Source organism: Dendropsophus ebraccatus, chromosome 8 (genome assembly GCF_027789765.1).
Source record: "Dendropsophus ebraccatus isolate aDenEbr1 chromosome 8, aDenEbr1.pat, whole genome shotgun sequence".
Classification (NCBI taxonomy): Eukaryota; Metazoa; Chordata; class Amphibia; order Anura; family Hylidae; genus Dendropsophus; species Dendropsophus ebraccatus.
Window position 1 is genome coordinate 52949135 of NC_091461.1, and position 23277 is coordinate 52972411.

At 46.4% G+C, this 23277-nt stretch overlaps 1 long non-coding RNA gene across 1 annotated transcript; it reads left to right on the forward strand.

The window, feature by feature from the left end:
• Positions 1 to 5308: 5308 nt before the first annotated feature.
• On the forward strand, positions 5309 to 9108 carry LOC138799342 (uncharacterized). The gene is made up of 3 exons (XR_011364241.1): positions 5309 to 5399; positions 7365 to 7452; positions 8834 to 9108. It is a non-coding gene; the product is annotated as an uncharacterized lncRNA (long non-coding RNA).
• The last annotated feature ends 14169 nt before the right edge of the window (positions 9109 to 23277 follow it).

Sequence of the window (23277 nt, forward strand, 5' to 3'; positions counted from 1 at the left end):
TGTGTGAGGGTCAGAGGTGTGAATATGTGTCCCTAGTGTAGGTGCAAATATTATCTAGAGAAGAAATGTTTCCCCTGCAAGAGTTAGGAGCAGGACAATTAACCCCTTCAGGACCAGTCCAGATAATGCCTTAAAGAGAACCAATCACCTGAAATTAACTGTCCCTATAATAAAAGATTCTCTGTCCCTAAGTCTATTTCTGAAGATACAGACTGCCTGTGCAGTCTGTATCTTATGCTTTTACCTAATCCAGTATAGCGGAGAAGTAAGGCAGGGGGCGGCCATCTTGATGACGTCACAGTGGTGCGTTCCAACGCTGGAACGCAAGGGACGTAATCAAGATGGCGCCCGGCTTTACTGCACCGCTACAGAGGAGTAGGTAAAGTATAAGATACAGACTACAAAGGCAGTCTGTATCTTCATGAAGTTTATTTCTGAAGATACAGACTGCCTGTGCAGTCTGTATCTTATACTTTACCCACTCCTCTGTAGCGGTGCAGTAAAGCTGGGCGCCATCTTGATTACGTCCCTTGCGTTCCAGCGCTGGAACGTCATCAAGATGGCCGCCCCCGGCCTTACTGCTCCGCTCCGCTCCGCTATACAGCTATAGGTAAAAGCATAAGATACAGACTGCACAGGCAGTCTGTATCTTCAGGAATAGACTAATAGGCCCAGTTAGGATATTGTAACGCCTGGAGTAGTGGATCTGCTGGACCGTCACTAGCGATAGCACAACCTCACCAGGGAGCGGAGTCTAAGGGGCCGCTGGTTTTCACCAGAGCCCGCCGCAAGGCGGGATGGACTTGCTGCGGCAGGCGACCCCCAGGTCGCTACCCCTGGCTTGGTTGCTAGTGACGGCAGGCGAGGCGTGTCAGGAGCAGTAGGCAGGAGATAGTGCAGGCAGAGGACTGTAGACGTGATCGCAGGTGGCGGACAGGACTCAGGAACAAAGGGAAGGCAGCGGGCAAGGACTAGGGACAAGGACTGAAGACAGGAACAAGGGACAAGGACTAAGGTCAGGAACAACAGGGAGCTGGGCCAAACGCTATGGGAAGCATGTAGAGGCTCCAACCCCTGGAAGGGGGCAGAGCTGGAACTTATAGGGGAGTGATTGACACATGGACCAATTAGGAGCGCACTGCCCCTTTAACTCTGAGACAGCCGGCGCGCGCGCGCCCTAGGAGGCGGGGATGCGCGCGCCGGCCGGCACAGCGGGTGACGGGAGCGGGGCGAGGTAAGGCCCCTCTGGGGCCGAACTAGTGGCAGCGCCGGGTGCCTGTATATGGACCCCGGCAGCTGCATGGAGAGATCGCAGCGGCGGTCCGGAGCACGGGACGCCGCCGCGGCCGTGACAGTACCCCCCCCCCCCTTTGGCCCTCCCCTCTTTCTTGCCTGCAGATGGAGGCAAATCAGTGATGAAGTCCATCCCTATGTGGCGAGGGGATGTGGATTTGCGGATGAAACCCTTCTGTAAGTTCTCCCGGATATAAGAGGACATGACCTCAGTCTTGGGTACCGAGAGAGAGTACACCCGACCTTGAGGAGGAGAAGTACCAGGAAGGAGGTCTATGGGACAATCGTACGCCCGATGAGGTGGTAGAGAGTCCGCCTCCATGGCAGAGAAGGCATCAGGCAAGTCTAGGTATTCCGCCGGTAGGCCGGATAGAGGCTTGGCGGGCTCGGGTGACAACATAGAGTACTTGGGCTGAGGTGACCTCAGACACTGGTTGAAACAGTCCTGACCCCAACTAAGAATCTTCCCGGTTCTCCAGTCCAGCTTAGGGGCATGTAATTGCAGCCAAGGGAGTCCCAGGAGGATGGTGGAAGAAGAATGGGGCAGGACGTAGAAGGAGATCTTTTCCTGATGTGAAGTGCCCACCTGGAGGACTAGAGGTGCGGTCTGGTAGTGCACATGGTCGGTAAGAATCTCGCCCGTGACCGAGGAGACAGTCAGGGGTCTGGCTAGTGGGGTCACGGGTAGCTGCCATCTCTGGACCAATGTAGCTGCAATAAAGCTGCCTGCTGACACAGAATTGAGAAAGGCAGTAGTCTGGTGAGTTTGTCCTGAAGGTGTCTGGATGGAGACTGGCACAGACAACTTTGGAGAGGTGGCATTCACACTTAGGGAGACCTCTCCCACCGGACCTAGGTGCTGGCGTTTCCCGGACGCTTGAGGACGTTGGGGACATCTCAGCCGAAAGTGATCCGAATCACCGCAGTAAAGGCAGAGATTCAGCTCCAGACGACAAATTCTTTCATCAGGCGTCAGGTGAGCCCGTTCCACCTGCATAGGAATCTCAGGAGTCGACTGGGACACCGGAACGTCAGGATTCTGGAAGACCGGCGCCAGCTGGTGATGGCGACGGGACAGGCTTAGTCGCCGTTCATGCCAGACCTCCTCCTCTCTCTCAGAAAAACGAGTATCGACCCTGGTGGCCAGTAGGATGAGTTCGTTCAGGGAGGTAGGTAGGTCTCGGGCAGAAAGCACGTCTCTCACCCGACTGGACAAGCCCTTCTTGAAGGTGGCTATTAGAGCGGCCTCATTCCAGTCTAATTCTGCCGCCAGGGTGCGGAACTGGATGGCGTAGTCACCAACAGAGGAGCTCCCTTTAGAGAGGTTGAGGAGAGCAGTTTCAGCTGAAGAGGCACGGGCAGGTTCCTCAAAGACGGAGCGAAACTCTACTAGGAAGGTTTGGAGATTGGCAGCAACAGGATCATCTCGGTCCCACAGCGGCGTGGCCCAGGCCTGAGCTCTACCCTCCAATAGGCTGATGATGAAAGCCACTTTAGAGCGCTCGGTGGGAAACTGACTACTTAAAAGTTCAATATGCATGGTGCACTGAGTCAGGAATCCTCTGCACAACTTGGAGTCACCAGAGTATTTGCTTGGGAGAGCCAGTCGAAGTGTAGAAAAAGCAGCAGGAGGTGGTGTGCGCTGGGCTGTAGTATGCTGCTGTAAGGCGGCAGTGAGTTGCTGGACCTGCTGCGACTGTTGCTGGATTTGTTTCGCCTGTTGGGCGACCACTCGGGCTACGTCACGGATATCAGGCACCTCGCCGGGATCCATGGTTGGAGCCTACTGTAACGCCTGGAGTAGTGGATCCGCTGGACCGTCACTAGCGATAGCACAACCTCACCAGGGAGCGGAGTCTAAGGGCCGCTGGTTTTCACCAGAGCCCGCCGCAAGGCGGGATGGACTTGCTGCGGCAGGCGACCCACAGGTCGCTACCCCTGGCTTGGTTGCTAGTGACGGCAGGCGAGGCGTGGCAGGAGCAGTAGGCAGGAGATAGTGCAGGCAGAGGACTGTAGACGTGATCGCAGGTGGTGGACAGGACTCAGGAACAAAGGGAAGGCAGCGGGCAAGGACTAGGGACAAGGACTGAAGACAGGAACAAGGGACAAGGAGTAAGGTCAGAAACAACAGGGAGCTGGGCCAAACGCTATGGGAAGCATGTAGAGGCTCCAACCCCTGGAAGGGGGCAGAGCTGGAACTTATAGGGGAGTGATTGACACATGGACCAATTAGGAGCGCACTGCCCCTTTAACTCTGAGACAGCCGGCGCGCGCGCACCCTAGGAGGCGGGGACGCGCGCGCCGGCCGGCACAGCGGGTGACGGGAGCGGGGCGAGATAAGGCGCCCCCCGGGGCCGAACTAGTGGCAGCGCCGGGTGCCTGTACATGGACCCCGGCACCTGCATGGAGAGGTCGCGGCGGCGGTCCGGAGCACGGGACGCCGCCGCGGCCGTGACAGATATTCATACACAGCAATCTTGCGCTGTATAGCGCGGGATCACTGTGTACTTACAGAGCGGTGGCAAAGGCTCATGGGAGCTTCCTGTCGCGCGCCGGCTCTTTTCAAAAGAGCCGGCGCGAGACAGGAAAAGAAAATAGGTATATTGCGAAAACGCAGCCCTAAAAGTAATTCATTCAAATTACAAATATTAATAAAATAACAATTTTAATCTAATTATCGGAAAAAAAAAACTTTATTTCCGCCCATGATTGGTTCTCTTTAAGGACCAGAACCCATTTTTTTTTTTTTTTTAATTCTTTATTTCTTTTACACATTTTATAATACAATCAAAGCTATTTTTACCCAATTTTCCAACACATTACAAAAGATAACCCATTTTTAAAATCTGACCTGTTTCACTTTATGCAGTCATAACTGCATGCTGCTATAACTTATCTATTTGATTCTGGGACTGATTTCTTGTGGCATATTGTACTTTAGGTTAGTGGTAAATTTTGGCCTAAATTCTTACAATTTTCTTGCAAAAAATGCTAAAATTTTAAATTTTAAATGACAAAATTAGCATTTTTCTAACTTAAACATTTCTGCGGTTACCATGCGGGTTTAATAATGTGATAATTTTATTGCCAGTGTTTTTTTCTCCCTACATGTATTATTAGCATTGTGGGATATGGGGATTATATGTTTATTACACTATATTTAATTATATTTTTATTGTTATTATTGTGTGTGTGTGTGTGTGTGTGTGCGCGCGCCACTATGGGACTTTCAATATCTGATTGCCTGATCACAGGCAAATTACATTGCAATGCAGATCTGCATTGCATTGTAATCTGCCTGTCATAGGTAAAGTGGATCAGGCAAAGCTAAACAGTTACGTCCATGGTCGGGAACAGGTTAATAACTCCCTTTGGCTCTAGGCTGTCTGTCATATCACAGTAGCAAAGATAATAACCGAGTTAACATTTCACTGGTTAGTACACCGTCCATTGCTGGCCAATGAATACCTTATAATGTGTACCTTGGGTGGGGATGCTTTATAGCTGTTGATTTTATTTTACTTTCTTCTCTGGTTTCCTGACAAACTTCTGAAGAAATGGTGCAGTCTTGTGTAAGTACTTTAAGTGCACAAAGTCACAAAGACTTCTTTTCTTTAATCGAGCACAGTACATGCTTTGTTTATTGTTAAAGGGGTAGTGGGGCGGTAAAAAATTATTCACAGAATAACACACATTACAAAGTTATACAACTTTGTAATGTATGTTATGTCTGTGAACGGCCCCCTTCCCCATGTCCCACCACCCCCACCCGTGTACTCGGAAGTGTAGTGCATTATACATTACCTGATCCGTGTCGCGCCCGTCCGCCATCTTGTGCCAAACGTCATCATTCGGCCGGCTGGCCCGAACACCTCCGATCTTCCCGAGTGCCGGCCGCCCTCTGCCGCGTCATCAGCTGCTCAGCCGTGATTGGCTGAGCATAACTGTGCAACCGCGTCATCAGCCGCTGAGCTGCAATAAGCCAGGACCTGCACGGCACAGGAGAGGAGTGAAGGACCTTTGGGTCACATGACCCAAAGGTCCTGAATACTTCTATGTGAAGATCAGCCCGGACTACAGGAGGAGAAGGGGGAAGCCTGGGAGCTGTAAGTGCTGTGTATGTGTGTCAGTGAGTGTATATATGTATCTGTGGGTATATGTATATGTCAGTGTGTGTATATATGTATCTGTGTATATATTTATATGTCAGTATGTGTATGTATCTGTGGCTATATATATATGTGTGTGTATGTCAGCAATGTCTGTAGCACTGGTGTATATGTGTGTGTATGTCAGCAATGTCTGTAGCACTGGTGTATATGTGTGTGTATGTCAGCAATGTCTGTAGCACTGGTGTATATGTGTGTGTATGTCAGCAATGTCTGTAGCACTGGTGTATATGTGTGTGTATGTCAGCAATGTCTGTAGCACTGGTGTATATGTGTGTGTATGTCAGCAATGTCTGTAGCACTGGTGTATATGTGTGTGTTTGTGTATGTCAGCAGTGTCTCAAGTGATTGACAGGTTTGCTCCCAAAGATGTTCTGCAGCAGCTTCTATTAATGCTGGGCTCTAATAAAAGAACCCACCATTAATATCTGCTGCATTTTCTTTTATTTCTGGTTGAGTATTTCTTATTACACTGAGATGATTTCCCTGTGTACAGTCTACTCATGGTGTATACATCTGTACTAGTGTAATCACATTACAGCATATATATGTGTGTATGTCAGTGGCGTATCTGTATATATGTTAATGGTGTCTCTGTGTGTGTATATGTGCGTCATTGTCTGTGTTTGGCGAGGGGGGGTAGGGGAGCGTACAGGATTCATGGGGCCCCGTACAGTTTTTTGCTATGGGGCCCCATGAATCCTAGCTACGCCCCTGCCCCTATGCCCCTATACATGCCCCCCTTATACATTGCCCCTGTTTTGTCCTCTTATATTTGACAATCGCAAAACAGATTAAAAAAAAGGAGAAAAAAAAAAACGCTCCCTGACCCTGAAGTAACATCCCCGGCGCACACAGTTCTCTGGCGCGTGTTTTACCCGGGAATCCCGTGGACACCCCCAGGGAGCTGAGCATCATCGGGGCCCGTCCAACACCACAGAAGAATAGATGAGAGGAGAGCTGCAACAGGGGAGCGAGGTGTTAGGTGAGGTTTTTTTTTACCTTTTTTTTAATCTGCTCTGCGATTGTCAAATATAAGAGGACAAAACAGGGGCAATGTATAAGGGGGGCATGTATAGGGGACAACACAGTGGGGGCATCTACAAGGGGGATGTATAAGGGGGCATGTATAGGGGACAACACAGTGGGGGCATCTACAAGGGGGTGATGTATAAGGGGGCATGTATAGGGGACAACACAGTGGGGGCATCTACAAGGGGGGATGTATAAGGGGGCATGTATAGGGGACAACACAGTGGGGGCATCTACAAGGGGGGATGTATAAGAGGGCATGTATAGGGGACAACACAGTGGGGGCATCTACAAGGGGGATGTATAAGGGGGCATGTATAGGGGACAACACAGTGGGGGCATCTACAAGGGGGGTGTATAAGGGGGCATGTATAGGGGACAACACAGTGGGAGCATCTACAATGGGGATGTATAAGATGGCATGTATAGGGGACAACACAGTGGGGGCATCTACAAGGGGGGGATGTATAAGAGGGCAACACGGGGGCATGTATAGGGGACAACATAGTGGGGGCATCTACAAGGGGGAATGTATAAGGGGGCATGTATAGGGGACAACACAGTGGGGGCATCTACAAGGGGGGGATGTATAAGAGGACAACACAGGGGCAATGTATATGGGGGCATGTATAGGGGACAACACAGTGGAGGCATCTACAAGGGGGGGGGATGTATAAGAGGACAACGAGGGGGCATGTATAAGGGGGCATTTACATGGGGTGGCAACATAATGGGGACAACACAAATGGGGGATCACATAGAGTCAGCCTACCCACTAACTGAGGGTGTAAAGCGGCCATTACAGATGTGCAGTCTGTATAGAGATGAGGATGGTGACAGAGTGAGGAGCCTAATATGTCTGTCTGGCAGATTCGTGGCTCAGAGAAGTTCTAACAGCCCAGGGCAGATGGAGAAGAAAATGAAAAGGAAACAATTCTGATCAGAGAAGACGTCCCCTGTGAGTCACCTGATATAACTGCATTGTAATGTGTATGGTGTATAGACCCTGTGTGCAGCTGGGGCTACCTCTATGTAACTGTATGAGGTGATAGTGATCTCTGTACAGTGGATTTTATTCATTAGCAGTGGTGGTGTTAGTCAGTATGTGGTGGTATTCGTCAGTAGCAGCAGTTGGGTTAGTCAGTATGTGGTGGTAATATTTGTTATTTGTTATTTGGTACTGTGTTTTATTGGTTTTAGTATACTGGATTTGGTCAGTAACAATATGGTGGAGATGGTTGTGGTGTGGTGGTAATATTTCCTCCTTTTATACTGGTATTATTGGTAATATTGGTCTCAGGATACAGGATTTGGTCAGTAACAGTATGGCAGTAATACGTATGATGATAATATTTTCTATATACTGGTATTATTGGTAATATCGGTCTCTATCTATCTATCTATCTATCTATCTATCTATCTATCTATCTATCGCATCACTTGGTCGAGGAAGGGGGGGCCCAAGTTGAACTCTTGCACCAGGGCCCAAGGGACATTAGCTACGCCCCTGGGTTAGTGAATTGGGAGGGTTAGGGTAGATTCACTGGTACCGAGTTTGCAGCAGATTTCACAATGCAGGTTTTCAGCAGATTTTGATTTTGCTGCAAAACCCGCAGTGGGAAATCCACTGCAAACTCTGTACGTGTGCATTGGGTCAATCTAGTGTATTAAGTAATTGGGTCAATCTATTGCATTCTGCACAAAGGTATGTCAGGAGAGCTGTGTAATTTTTTGGCAATATTTGTGAGTGTTTGATATAGACGGATACCCAGACATTAAATAATAGCTGAGGCCCACAAGAAAAGGTGTTGGTAAGTGATGACGGATGCAGTGGCATCAGGGAGGATTTTGTAACATTTAATTTATAGTAGGACACTTTAGAATATTTTACTATAATACTTATTGTAGTGTCCCACTGCGTGTTTTCTTTCTAAAAGTGTCTCACTCTAATGTCATAGGTTAAGACAGGAGGCCTCTGTTCCTTACTCCAACCACTAGATGTCGCATTCTCACAGCACAGCTGCAGCTAACACTAGCTCTAGCTACACACACACACTTCATTTATAGTGACTATTTCCCCTTTTGTAGTTAGTGCAGTAAGGCAGGACATGTATATAGTTGTTCCTGGCACTAGCTATCCAATCACTATGGGTTGCTAGACCAGACCCTAGGGAAACCCCTTAAAGACAGAGATGGTATTTAGGTAATGTCAGTTTGTATTTTTATTATGCCTGAGGAAGGCTCCCTACAATTCCCGGGCCTTAACGTGTTGCTTATATTTTATGAAAACCGCTTGTATTGTGATTTCTCTCTTGTGGTCTTGATGCATTTTTTCCCAGGATACTGAATGATCTTTTGGACAGAACAGAAGGAGAAACCTTTTGTCTCTTCAGCTCACCTAGTCCAGGGCAGTCGCACTCCTCATTTCCACACCTTGGAAGCCTCTGTTGGTGTTCCTCTGTGAGCTGCACTGCACTTTAGAATTGTCATCACAGAGGTATTGTCTTCACACATTTGTCTATGTAAACTTTTCAAAAACTGCACTTTTACTTTTTGTTCACAAGATGCCACTAGAGAGTATTTCTATGTTGTTAAAGCGACTCTGTACCCACAATCTGACCACCTCAAACCACTTGTACCTTCAGATAGCTGCTTTTAATCCAAGATCTGTCCTGGGGTCCGTTCGGCAGGGGATGCAGTTATTGTCATAAAAACAACTTTTAATCCGGCAGCGCTGTGTCTAACGGCCGGGGCTTACATTTGTATATGCATTAGGCTGGCACACCCTCTCTGTCCTTCCTCCCCACCCTCCTCATTATTAGGAATGCTCCAGGCAGATTGTCTCCTATTCGTCAGCTTTGTGTATAATGAATATGGGCTGGATCGTTAATACACCTGTGCAAAGCCCAAACAGCAGTAAATGTTCCTAGATCATTCCTAATGATGAGGAGGGTGGGGAGGAAGGACGGAGAGGTGGTGCCAGCCTAATGCATATACAAATGTAAACCCCGGCCGTTAGACACAGCGCTGCCGGATTAAAAGTTGTTTTTAGGAAATAACTGCATCCCCTGCCGAACGGACCCCAGGACAGATCTTGGAGTAAAAGCAGCTATCCAAAAGGTACAAGTGGTTTGGGGGGGACAGATTGTGGGTACAGAGTCACTTTAAAGCAATTCTGTACCCACAATATGAACCCCCCCCAAACCACTTGTACCTTCGGATAGCTGCTTTTAATCCAAGATCTGTCCTGCGGTCCGTACAGCAGGTGATGCAGTTATTGTCCTAAAAAAATACTTTTAATCTTGAAGCGCGTGCCAAATGGGAGTATCTGTGCCCTAACTTTGCACAACCTCTCTGTCCCTCCTCCCCACCCTCCTCATCATTAGGAATGCTCAAGGCAGATTGCCTCTCATTCCCTACCTGTATCAGCACGGCACATGGGCTGGATCATTAAGAACCCGTGCAATGTTCAGAGTAATTTGACAAACAAAAGCTGAGCTGTGATTGGTTGCTATGGGCCACATAAAACCATATTATTTAGTGTTCTTAGTGTGGCCTAACCATAGGCTGTTTGCTTGGTCACAAGTGTGTTTAGTGACCTCTGCAGTCAAGCATATTGCCAGTCATTAATGGGTTAAGGCTTCAGATGTGTTTACCTGCAGTAACCATGGCAACCATGCACTATGATGACAATCGCTTATGTCATAAAGAAGGTTCCATAAAGCCATGCACCGCGCCCTGATCAGTGCCATCTTAGATGCGCCAGAGGACCTTGAGCTTGACTACTTTACTGCCCCCTACCCTTGATGAAATTTGGAGGTTCTAGCAGGGGACCTGGATCTGTGAAGGAGAAAAGATACATCCGCCTAGCCATCAATAAGGTGACAGATATTGCAGCCTCATCTCTCTCACATCCAGTTTATTATACTTATAGTATGGTATTACCCTCTAAGCCCAGGGAAGGGGCAGCTCTCCAGCCATGGCTCCCTCGAGGTTTCCCCCACAGGGGGTTTTTCCTCGCCTGAGTGCTGGAGGGTGACTCTTTGTGAGTCGGGGGCCTGCCATTTTCAGTGTCATATAATTTTAAATAAAATTGGGACCCTTTGACACCTGATTACAATGTGTTGTGTCTTTTTTTTGCGTTCTTTGGTTTAACTTGGGAGAGTTGGGGTCCATCACATGTTGCAGAGTCATAAAGCTGGACATCTGCCTGCTACACAGATCTATCACCTACACAATGCGCAAAAGTAGGATGGAGCGCTGGCTGGTGGAACTCCTGCTTGTAAGTGCATATCCCTGGAGTAAAGGAACACTCAAATCTTGAAGAAAAAACATGCATCACAAGGTTTATACCTACATCTACAAGGCTTGGCAAAAGGTTTTATCAAGTGACAGGGTCACACCAATCATAGCATCACGGACACCACCATAAATATACATCATATATACATAACCCAGTGGCTCTTGTGTGTGTGGGCAGGATCAGGGGCAAGGCAGAGTATTATGCCCCCACACCTATACATGCAGGTGTGGGCTAGGTAGCTGCCCCCCCTTGCAAAATCCACAGGATTAGGGCATATCAAACTGATTAGTGGGGGTCCCAGTGGTTATGAGCAGTGTCGGACTGGGATACCTGGGGCCCACCAGAGGAAATGATCCTTGGGGCCCACCAAAGAAGAATCGGTAAAAAGCGACATAGTGACCCGGCCCTATCCTGGATTCATCTGGATCTGCGACAACTCCCTTGTGAATGACGTTTTTAGTCGAACTATAACTCTCAGAATACCCTACACTTATGAAGCTTTAATGAAGGGTATGTTGGGAGTTGTAGTTTCAGACAGAACACACCTTTAATAATTGATTGTTGTGCAGAAGCTTCTGGTGGCCGTAATCTATTACAATCATCAGCCCTCAAGTTCCAGCGCTATATGTCTCTACAGTGGCAGCTCATATGTACTACAACTCCCAGCATATCCTGAGGGATTCAGACTATCAGTGAATGCTGGGAGTTGTAGTGCTTGCAGCTATTGTACCTGGAGGATTCTTGGCGCATTGTACACTGAATGCTTTGTGGGAGATCAGAATACATAGTTATGTGGGGGCTCAGTGTGTGGAAGTGACCCCAGAACAGCACTAATATATTATCACCATACTGTACCTCTCAACATATCATCACACTATTACTGACCATATCATCCATCATCATACTACTACCTCCTTCATCCTCCTGCACCTCCATCATCATACTACTACCTCCTCCATCATCCTGCTCCTCCATTATCATACTACTACCCCTCTCATCCTCCTGCTCCTCCATCATCATACTACTACCTCCTTCATCATCCTTCTGCACCTCCATCATCATACTACTACCCCTCTCATCCTCCTGCTCCTCCATCATCATACTACTACACTACCGTTCAAAAGTTTGGGGTCACATTGAAATGTCCTTATTTTTGAAGGAAAAGCACTGTACTTTTCAATGAAGATAACTTTAAACTAGTCCTAACTTTAAACAAATACACTCTATACATTGCTAATGTGGTAAATGACTATTCTAGCTGCAAATGTCTGGTTTTTGGTGCAATATCTACATAGGTGTATAGAGGCCCATTTCCAGAAACTATCACTTCAGTGTTCTAATGGTACAATGTGTTTGCTCATTGGTTCAGAAGGCTAATTGATGATTAGAAAACCCTTGTGCAATCATGTTCACACATCTGAAAACAGTCTAGCTTGTTACAGAAGCTACAAAACTGACCTTCCTTTGAGCAGATTGTGTTTCTGGAGCATCACATTTGTGGGGTCAATTAAACGCTCAAAATGGCCAGAAACAGAGAATTTTCATCTGAAACACTACAGTCTATTCTTGTTCTTCGAAATGAAGGCTATTCCATGCGAGAAATTGCTAAGAAATTTAAGATTTCCTACAACGGTGTGTACTACTCCCTTCAGAGGACAGCACAAACAGGCTCTAACCAGAGTAGAAAAAGATGTGGAAGGCCACGTTGCACAACTAAGCAAGAAGAAAAGCACATTAGAGTCTCTTGTTTGAGAAACAGACGCCTCACAGGTCCCCAACTGGCATCTTCATTAAATAGTACCCGCAAAACTCCAGTGTCAACATCTACAGTGAAGAGGCAGCTGTGGGATTTTGGGCTTCAGGGCAGAGTGGCAAAGAAAAAGCCATATCTGAGACTGGCCAATAAAAGAAAAAGATTAAGATGGGCAAAAGAACACAGACATTGGACAGAGGAAGACTGGAAAAAAGTGTTGTGGACGGATGGATGAATCCATCTGTTAAGCATGGTGGAGGTAATGTGATGGTCTGGGGTTGCTTTGGTGCTGGTAAGGTGGGAGATTTGTACAGGGTAAAAGGGATTCTCAATAAGGAATGCTATCACTCAATTTTGCAACGCCATGCCATACCCAGTGGACAGCGCTTTATTGGAGCCAATTTTATCCTACAACAGAACAATGATCCTAAACACACCTCCAAATTGTGCAAGAATTATTTACAGCAGAAGCAGGCAGCTGGTATTCTATCGGTAATGGAGTGGCCAGCGCAGTCACCAGATCTGAACCCCATTGAGCTGTTGTGGGAGCAGCTTGATCGTATGGTACGCCAGAAGTGCCCATCCAACCAATCCAACTTGTGGGAGCTGCTTCTAGAAGCGTGGGGAGCAATTTCTCCAGCTTACCAGCTTAAACAGATTAAACAGATTAATAGCCAGAATGCTGTAATTGCTGCAAAAGGAGGATTCTTTGACGAAAGCAAAGTTTGATGTAAAAACAATGTTATTTCAGATACAAATCATTATTTCTAACCTTGTCAATGTCTTGACTCTATTTCCTATTCATCTCACAACGTATGGTGGTGAATAAGTGTGACTTTTCATGGAAAACACTAAATTGTTTGGGTGACGGTAGTGTACCTTCTTCATCCTCCTGCACCTCCATCATCATACTACTACCTCCTCCATCATCCTGCTCCTCCATTATCATACTACTACCCCTCTCATCCTCCTGCTCCTCCATCATCATACTACTACCTCCTTCATCATTCTCCTGCACCTCCATCATCATACTACTACCCCTTCATCCTCCTGCTCCTCCATCATCATACTACTACCCCTCTCATCCTCCTGCTCCTCATCATCATACTACTTCTACTTCATCATCCTCCTGCACCTACAAGATCATACTACTACCCCTTCATCATCATCATACTACTACCCATTTATCTTTCTGCCCCTCCACTATCTTAATACTACGCCCTTTATCATCATACTACTACCCCCTTCATCCTCCTGCCCCTCCATCATTCTCCTACTCCATCATACTACTACCCCCTTCATCCTCCTGCCCCTCCATCATATTACTACCCCTCCATCATCCTCCTTCCCCCTTCATCCTTCTGCCCTTCCATCATCATAGTAGTACCCCTCTCATCCTTTTGCCCCTCATCAGCATACCAGTACCTCCCTTATCATTCTCCAGCCCCTCCTTCTGTATTTAAAACAAAAAACAGCTATACTTACCTCACCTGTAAGGTTCGTCTAGTGCCCCAACGACTCCTCTACCTGCTCTGCTTGAGTCAGATCGCAAACGCAGGAAGGGGCGGGGCTTCTTGTGGTGAGGCGGAGCTTCCCGGGACTACCCAGGACATGGTTTTGCCGTGGCTGTCTCCTCAGAGTCGAGCAGACCCGGCAAAACCATGTATTTATCCTGCTGCAGCTATCCTGCTGCAGCCACTGAGGACAGGCAGCATCATCCTATAGCTGTATGTGGGCCCCAGCTGCTGGACAGGCAGTGGGAGTGGGGGAGGGGCCCAGCAGAGGATCCTCAGGTCCTCCAGTGGCCCAGTCCGACACTGGTTATGAGAATGTGGGAAACCTATCCCCCTCAAATAAACAGTGGGGGCAGTGCTCCATTAATTCGCTATAGGTCTTGTTATCCCTTATCCTGTGAATAACTGGGAGAGGGGTATGTTCTCATGTACTATATGGCTGGACTCAGACTAGGCGTTTTTCAGAAATATGTCATATGGCATTTTGGGGGTTCAAAAATGCAGAGACCAGATGTTAGTTGATAGTCAGTGAGGAAAAGCGAAACACAACACCCATAGGACATTTTTCTGCTATGGTGTTTTTTTGTGTTTTGCCCCAAGCTTCTATAGGGGAAATATTGTCATGTCTATATGGAAATTAGTGTTTTTTCCCCAGTTCTTCAACATAAAACCTGGAATCACATACAGCTGCTGTATGTCCTACATGAAGTGGTGTATTCTCTACAGTCTGACTCAGTGTTCTCTGCTGCCACCTCTGGTCATGACACAAACTGTCCAGAGTAGAAGAGGTTTTCTATGGGGATTTGCTACTGCTCTGGAAAGTTCCTGTCATGGACAGAGGTGGCAGCAGAGACTGTGCACTGTGTCAGCCTGGAAAGAACACAGCACTTCCTGCAGGACATACAGCAGCTGATAAGTACTGGAAGACTTTTAAATAGAAGTAACTTACAAATCTATATAACTTTTAGACACCAGTTGGTTTGAGAAGAAAAATTTTTTGCTAGAGTACCTCTTTAAATTAAATAAAAAAAGTCAATTAGTTTGACAGTGGAAACTTAAACTAGACAGTGTAAAAATGCACTATATTAAGGTCTTGTTCACACCACATTTTTATTCTTTTTGCTCCATGACCTCCATACCTTCCCATATAGTTATGATGGAGGCCACTTTATACCATCTGTTCTACATAGACTCCCATAATTCATACTGAAATACCTCCCATTCTTGCTTTTTTTAAATCACCCCCTTTTCCTATTGTATGAATACAAATAAATAAATAAACATATTTGATATTGCCGCTTGCATATTCTCCCGAACTAATAAACAATCACATTCCTGATCATGCACAGTAAACAGCGTAAGTGCAAAAAAATATGAGGGCACGAGTACAGGTAAGTATATTTTCGTTATTATATTCTTGCCTGCCTGAGATTTGTAAGTTTAAAGGGGAACTCCGGATAAGAAAAACTTGTTTTCTATTAAAAGTACATTAAAAGTTAAATATATATCTATACAAAGTATTACCGTATCTGTACGGTTCTGCCACACTGATAACTGATAGAAATCCAGGAAGTGAAAAAAATGGCACCTGTGCAAATCCACATTGTCTCCTGCTCCTTCTGCTATCCCCCTCCCCAGGAGACAATTCTTCCATGCCTCTGTCTCACATTGTGTGTGTTTGCTGAGATCAGGCTGATGATGCAGATAGGGGGCAGGGCGTGATGTCCCAGGAGGCTTGGCTGGATCCCCCAATCCCCTGAGTGATTCACCATCTCTGACCAGCCAGAAGCAGCTGCTGCACTGATTTCTCTAATTGTGCAGAAGTGTGCAGTGAAATTAGGGCTGTGTTCACACATGTTGGAGTGTCATTGCAGTACTGCAACGTATTCACAAAAATGATGCAGTAACACATGTAAATGATGTTAAACGGCAGAGATGATCAGAGCCTTATTGTGGGGCTCAACTTCATAGATAAAAGATGCTTGATCATAATATGTGCACGGAAATGAAAAGAAAAAAAATTCTAAAAGTTCTTTACTTTATTCCAATATCAGCGTTACAGGTAGAGAATACAGCATGCTGTGTGGTGTTACAGGTAGAGAATACAGCGTGTTGTGTGGTGTTACAGGTAGAGAATACAGTGTGCTGTGTGGTGTTACAGGTAGAGAATACAGTGTGCTGTGTGGTGCTACAGGTAGAGAATACAGTGTGCTGTGTGGTGTTACAGGTAGAGAATACAGCGTGCTATGTGGTGTTACAGGTAGGGAATACAGTGCGCTGTGTGGTGTTACAGGTAGAGAATACAGCGTGCTGTTTGGTGTTACAGGTAGAGAATACAGTGCACTGTGTGGTGTTACAGGTAGAGAATACAGCGTGCTGTGTGGTGTTACAGGTAGAGAATACAGTGTGCTGTGTGGTGTTACTGGTAGAGAATACAGCATGCTGTGGGGTGCTACAGGTAGAGAATACAGCATGCTGTGTGGTGTTACAGGTAGAGAATGTAGAGAATACAGTGTGCTGTGTGGTGTTACAGGTAGAGAATACAGCGTGCTGTGTGGTGTTACAGGTAGAGAATACAGCGTGCTGTGTGGTGTTACAGGTAGAGAATACAGTGTGCTGTGTGGTGTTACAGGTAAAGAATACAGTGTGCTGTGTGGTGTTACAGGTAGAGAATACAGTGTGCTGTGTGGTGTTACAGGTAGAGAATACAGTGTGCTGTGTGGTGTTACAGGTAGAGAATACAGCCTGCTGTGTGGTGTTACAGGTAGAGAATACAGTGCGCTGTGTGGTGTTACAGGTAGAGAATACAGCGTGCTATGTGGTGTTACAGGTAGGGAATACAGTGCGCCGTGTGGTGTTACGGGTAGAGAATACAGCGTGCTGTGTGGTGTTACAGGTAGAGAATACAGTGCGTTGTGTGGTGTTACAGGTAGAGAATACAGCATGCTGTGTGGTGTTACAGGTAGAGAATGTAGAGAATACAGTATGCTGTGCGGTGTTACAGGTAGAGAATACAGCGTGCTGTGTGGTGTTACAGGTAGAGAATACAGCGTGCTGTGTGATGTTACAGGTAGAGAATACAGTGTGCTGTGTGGTGTTACAGGTAGAGAATACAGTGCGCTGTGTGGTGTTACAGGTAGAGAATACAGTGTGCTGTGTGGTGTTACAGGTAGAGAATACAGCGTGCTGTGCGGTGTTACAGGTAGAGAATACAGCGTGCTGTGTGGTGTTACAGGTAGAGAATACAGCATGCTGTGTGGTGTTACAGGTAGAGAATACAGCATGCTGTGTGGTGTTACAGGTAGAGAATACAGTGTGCTGTGTGGTGTTACAGGTAGACAATACAGTGTGCTGTGTGGTGTTACAGGTAGAGAATACAGTGTGCTGTGTGGTGTTACAGGTAGAGAATACAGTGTGCTGTGTGGTGTTACAGGTAGAGAATACAGTGTGCTGTTTGTTGTTACAGGTAGAGAATACAGCGTGCTGTGTGGTGTTCTGCAACAGCTTTGGGCGGGGAATGGGCAGGGTGGAGGACTGTGATGAACAGCTGAGGGAAAGCATTGCATTCTGGAACCTGTAGTACTGTGTTCAACTGATAAACCAGGAAGTGCAGAAACACAAAACAGAACAAAACCCCCCAAAACAAATGGATTTTTGGTAGTTTAAAAAATGGAATATATAGGTAAGTAATCCTTTATTCTTCTGCAGAAGTTTCATTTTTTTAACCTCTACCTGGAGTTCCCCTTTAATGGAACTTCTCCTTTCAAGATACTTATGTGGCACCCTATACTGTTTGCATAGAGTGACTGACAACTTACCAGCAGTGGACCAGCATTGCTGGTCACATACACAGCGCTGTGCAAAGGTTTGGTTATATCTGAAAACTGAAAACATGTCATTCACAAGGGAGTTGTCGCAGATCCAGATGAATCCAGGATAGGGACGGGTCAGTATGTCGCTTTTTACCAATTTTTCTTTGGTGGCCCCCAAGGATCATTTCCTCTGGTGGGCCCCAGGTATCCCAGTCCGACACTGTCTACAAGTATTTCTCAAGAAGGTCTTTAGCTGACCAGAACTATCCCAGTTGTTGGACAAGCAGCGAAGACTTTCCCTGCTCCCAGCAGCATATGGAGAGATGATGCCGTGCGGAGGGGAAGGGAGGGGGGGGGGGGGCGACTTCATGTCAGGCCTGCATGTCCGTGAAACACAGGACGTGTTACTTAGGCCTAACGCCTTCCTGTTGAACCACCCCACATACTCCAAACAGCTAGAAAGTGATCTCATGGAATACTTTTCATAACTCTTCAGATGAGACTGGCGTGTGTGCTATCCGGAATACTCATAAAGCATACATCAGAGGGATACTTATCAAACTAGGTAGTGGGGTTAAGAGGGCCAGAGAGATAAACAACTGAATAGCATGAAAAGGGAATTTAGGTGAGTCTCATGTACTGTACCTCCTCCCACATGCCACAAGGTGGAGACAACAATACTATATACTGTCATCCAAAAACCAAATGTCACATCAGCTCTACTCAGAATGGGTTTTGTAAAAAAGGTTAAATGGCAATGATAAAAAAAAAAATCACCATATTAAAAATATTAACACCTAACTTCCTACAACATTACTAATACATCATTCTATCTCTATTGTTTATTATTGTTTCTCTATTAACCAAGTATTTGTGTGTTTACAAGTTCAATTTATTCTCAGTAGAGAAAATAGATACAGTAATAGAAAATAGAGATAATGTAAAAGAGTATAAAAAATAGATTAACCTTTGTCAGACTGCATAATTGTACAATGTTAACAGGCTGCAGAGGTACAATTGTACATTCATATAAATCCACTGTGAGAAGACTTTCTCCTTTACTTGGTATCAGAAACTAAAGTTCATTCAACTACAAATGTGCTGTTCTTCCCAGATATAACCATGATTTTGTTCATGTGCATACGTTACATACAGGGCCGATTCTGGGGTCTCTCAGCCTCGCCTCCCACCTTCCTCCCCCACAGACACCCCCGCAAGCCTCATAACGCCGCTCGCACTGCATCAAACCACAACACCCCCGCGGGGGCCCTGCGATATCCCGGTCAGAAGCCGGAACGCGCGCTGTGGAGAGAGGTCCGCCGTCCATAGAGAATGAATGCAGCCGGCTTCTGACCGGGATATCTCTGTCCCGGGACCGGCTCCGGCAACAGGACTCAGCGAGATCAGGTAAGTATAAGGGGATCTAGCTGGGGGTCTCCTTTAATATTCACTCATTCAGGACCAGACACCAGGGTCCATTTTTTAAATGTGACCAAGCAATTCTGAGATTCGAAGTACACTGTGCAGGTTGAATCATGTGATAATTTGATTGCCAGCGTCATTATGCATGTGAATGAATTTTTCTAAATTCATTATTTTGCTTTAGGGGACAGGGGGATTTTGTGTTTATGTATTTATTTATTTTGAGTGTTTTTGTTACATTTTTATTTTATTTTACTTGTCCCATTAGGGTACTGACTGCTTGATCACATACATAATACACTGCAATGCTGATCTGCACTGCTATGTATTATGCCTGTCAGTGATGCACTGACAGGCATAGCAGATCAAAGAGTCTGATTGGCTCCCTTAGTTCCGTAGCTCAGTGAGGCCTCCGTTTGTCGTAGCTAACATCAGGACCCCCCAATTGTGAACAGAAGAAGATTTCTCCCTCTGTGAGCCCTGCTAGATGCTGCGATCGCACTGACCAAAACATCCTTAGGGTTAACTTCTGAGAGGGAACACACCCACCATGAGTGGGAACACACGGCAAAAATGGACATACAGTTTATGTCCTGGGTCGTGAATGGGTTAATCTTTGTAATGTCTGTTAATAATCGTTTAACTGTCCAACTGGTGAGGCCACAGAGGGGAGTTATCTAGGCAGGATTAATTTAGTGTGTGTTTATGGAGGGACATGAGCTAACTAGTGTATTAGGGCAAATGTGGGCTATTTTGCTGTTAAATAGTGGGAGCTAACTACTGTATTATATGGGGGCAAAAAGAAGGGCTTACTACTATGTGAGGTTAAAGAGACCTCCACTGATCTATAGACATAATCAGGAGAAGCAAAATGGTATATGCTTAATTCTCCAGCTTGCTGCCAACACCACCGGACTGAGAGCAGATGAGCTCCATTAAAATTCCTAATGTTTTAGTCTGATCCAAATTTTTGTCCAGATCTCAAAAAGTTGTTTTTTCCACCTATGAGTTCTAGTTTCAAATACATATGAGTGAGTAGACAAAATTGTAAGGGATTTTAAGGTGCATAATACACTAAAAGACCATTGGCATATAAATAGAGAGGTTTGTAAAGTTTGTAAAATTCCATCATACCAAAGCCTGTTGTCCAGGGGCGTAGCTAGGATTCATGGGGCCCATAACAAAAACTGTATGGGGCCCCCTCCCCTACACACTAAACTATAATATATATATATATATATATATACTCGGTGATGTGGCCAAAAAAATTCTCTTGTGAGAACTGAGGTTAGAGGTTATCAGAGCAGTGAAGCAGAGAGCTAATTGTCTTGAGCTTATTAACCCATTTTTGTATTGCAGCATGTAAGAGAACAATGGGTCACTTACACACTGCAGTACATAAGGGGTTAAGGAAAAGGACACAGGAGGCTCTTATCTTCCCTGGGCCCCCTCCACAGGCCGCATAGGAACTGCCTTCCCTGCCTCTATGGTAGCTACGCCACTGCTTATGTCTGGTTTGCCTTCTGAGCCAAGGAAAGAGAGAATGGCTCAGACTTTAAAAAAAGGAGTGTTACCTGGTGTAAATTGCCTATAGCAAGCCATCACATCTCAGCTTTTATTTGTGTTTTATTTCATTTGTGATTGGTTGCCATGAGCAGTTTATACCAGTTTCTATTTTACACCCTGGGCTGTAATAAGTTTCACTCTACACTATTGCATGTCTAGCATTAATTCACACTACAATGTCTAGCACTATATCAGGGGAGTATCCAGGGCCGGGACAAAGGGTAGGCAGGCATAGGCGATGGCCTAGGGCGCCATCTAGTGGTAAATTATAGGGGGCGCAATTTGAATGTCTTTAAAACATTTTTTTACTAGGCTACTGTACTTCTGATGGCCACCCCTCCGCCTCACATTCCTCCAGCACCTGTCCTCACTCTCTCTCCCTCCCCCCGGGCAGAAAGTGATCGCTCCTCCGCTCTGCCCTAAAGCAGCTGCAGGCTCCAGCCCTGCGCTGCCGAGTGCCACCCCTCCACCTCACATTGCATCAGCCCCTGTCGTCACTCTCTCTCCCTCCCCCTCCCCCGGCAGACAGTTAATCCCCCCACCCGACCTCACCCGCGGCACTGCATCCCTTCTCTGCAACTGAGGACTCTATTCCCGCTGTGGCAGACATCTACACACACTCCTCCTCCCTCTGCCTGGCTCTGGACCTTCTGACCAATGAACTTCTTACTAATATGTCACATGGTGTCTGGAGCCAAGGAGGAGAGAAGAGGAGTGTGCCAGGGGGAAGTAACCTGGTAAGCTGCTTCCAGATCAGGCAGTGGGGGCTACACTGAGGGGGTGTATGAAGATGTATATACACTGGCTATACACTGCGGGGCTATAATATGTGAGGGGGTATATGGAGATGTATATACACTGGGGGCTATACTATGTGAGGGGGTATATGGAGATGTATATACACTGGGGGCTATACTATGTGAGGGGGTGTATGGAGATGCATATACACTGGGAGCTATATGTGGGGGGGTGTATAGAGATGTATATACACTGGCTATACACTGGGGGCTATACTATGTGCAGGGCCGTATTTACCACTAGGCACCCGTGGTCCGGTGCCTAGGGCAGCACCTTGCAGGGGGGCAGCACCAGGGAGCAGGGGAAGGAAAAAACAATTTTTTTTAGTTTTTATTTTTTTAGTCTCCCACCTCCTGTTCAGACTTGTCAGTAAATCTGGTGTCTTTTCCAGGGGGTGGGGGATATGGTGGTATTGGTCAGGTCTGGTAAGGCCAATCGGTGTGTGAAGATGGGGTGTCTTCAGGTTTAGTGCCTAGGGCAGCAGCAGTTGTTAATACGGCCCTGACTATGTGAGGGGGTGTATGGAGACTGTATATATACTGCCTATACACTGTGGGGGCTATACTATGTGAGGGGGTGTATGGAGATGTATATACACTGGGGGCTATACTATGTGAAGGGGTGTATGGAGATGTATATACACTGGGAGCTATATGTGAGGGGGTGTATACTATGTGAGGGGGTGTATGAAGACTGTATATACACTGGCTATTCACTGTGGGGGCTATACTATGTGAGGTGGTGTATGGAGTTTGATAATTTCCCCCCTAGGTGTGTGTATATATATATATATATATATATATATATATATAAAATTATTTTTATTTTGTTTGGGGGGGGGGGGGTGCCATTTGCCTTCTCTGCTTGGGCACCAAAACTCCTTGTCCCGACCCTGGGAGTATCACTTGTAGCAGTAATGCAGTACCTCAAATAACTGGACCAACCCATGGGGCATGGCATAGCCTGTAGGATCCCTTGCGCCTGCTTGGTTATAACCGGCTCTGGCATTGAAAGGCTCAGCTAGCTTGTAGATTGGATCTCTGGGTTCACATTTCCTCTGGCCCCAGCACCACATTTGTGACCCTTGTGTCTAATGGGTCAGATGTCTTATTTTATTTGCACACCCAAGCACAGGGCCATATTTGCCACAAGGCATTAGTGGACCAGTGCCTAGGGCAGTGCCTAACAGCATGTTTGGTGGGGGACCTGAAGAGCATGGGCTTCATTGCACACAGGCAAAGGGAAATGGTCGGCTAATTCTCCCTTTCCTTTGCAATACATTTTGATTGGTTATGGGGCAGCAGTCACTAGAAGCTTCCTGCTGCTGCTCTACCACCCTAACAATCAACACAGTTGGTATACAAACATAATAGCACCACATAGGATGCAGCAGAGTTGTGTATGTACTGGTTTTTAGGTCTTTGATTACTTCCTAACTTGACTATTGTAACAGACTCAACATACAATGCTACAGACAGTCAGGATCTGCAGCACATGTGAATAACTAGATGATCGACCAATAAAACTGGCCATTTTACTCATAAACCCCCAGTATTATTGAAATGCATGCACTGGTTGGCTGTCTGGTATCTCCTCTCTGCAGTATAGTGTGATA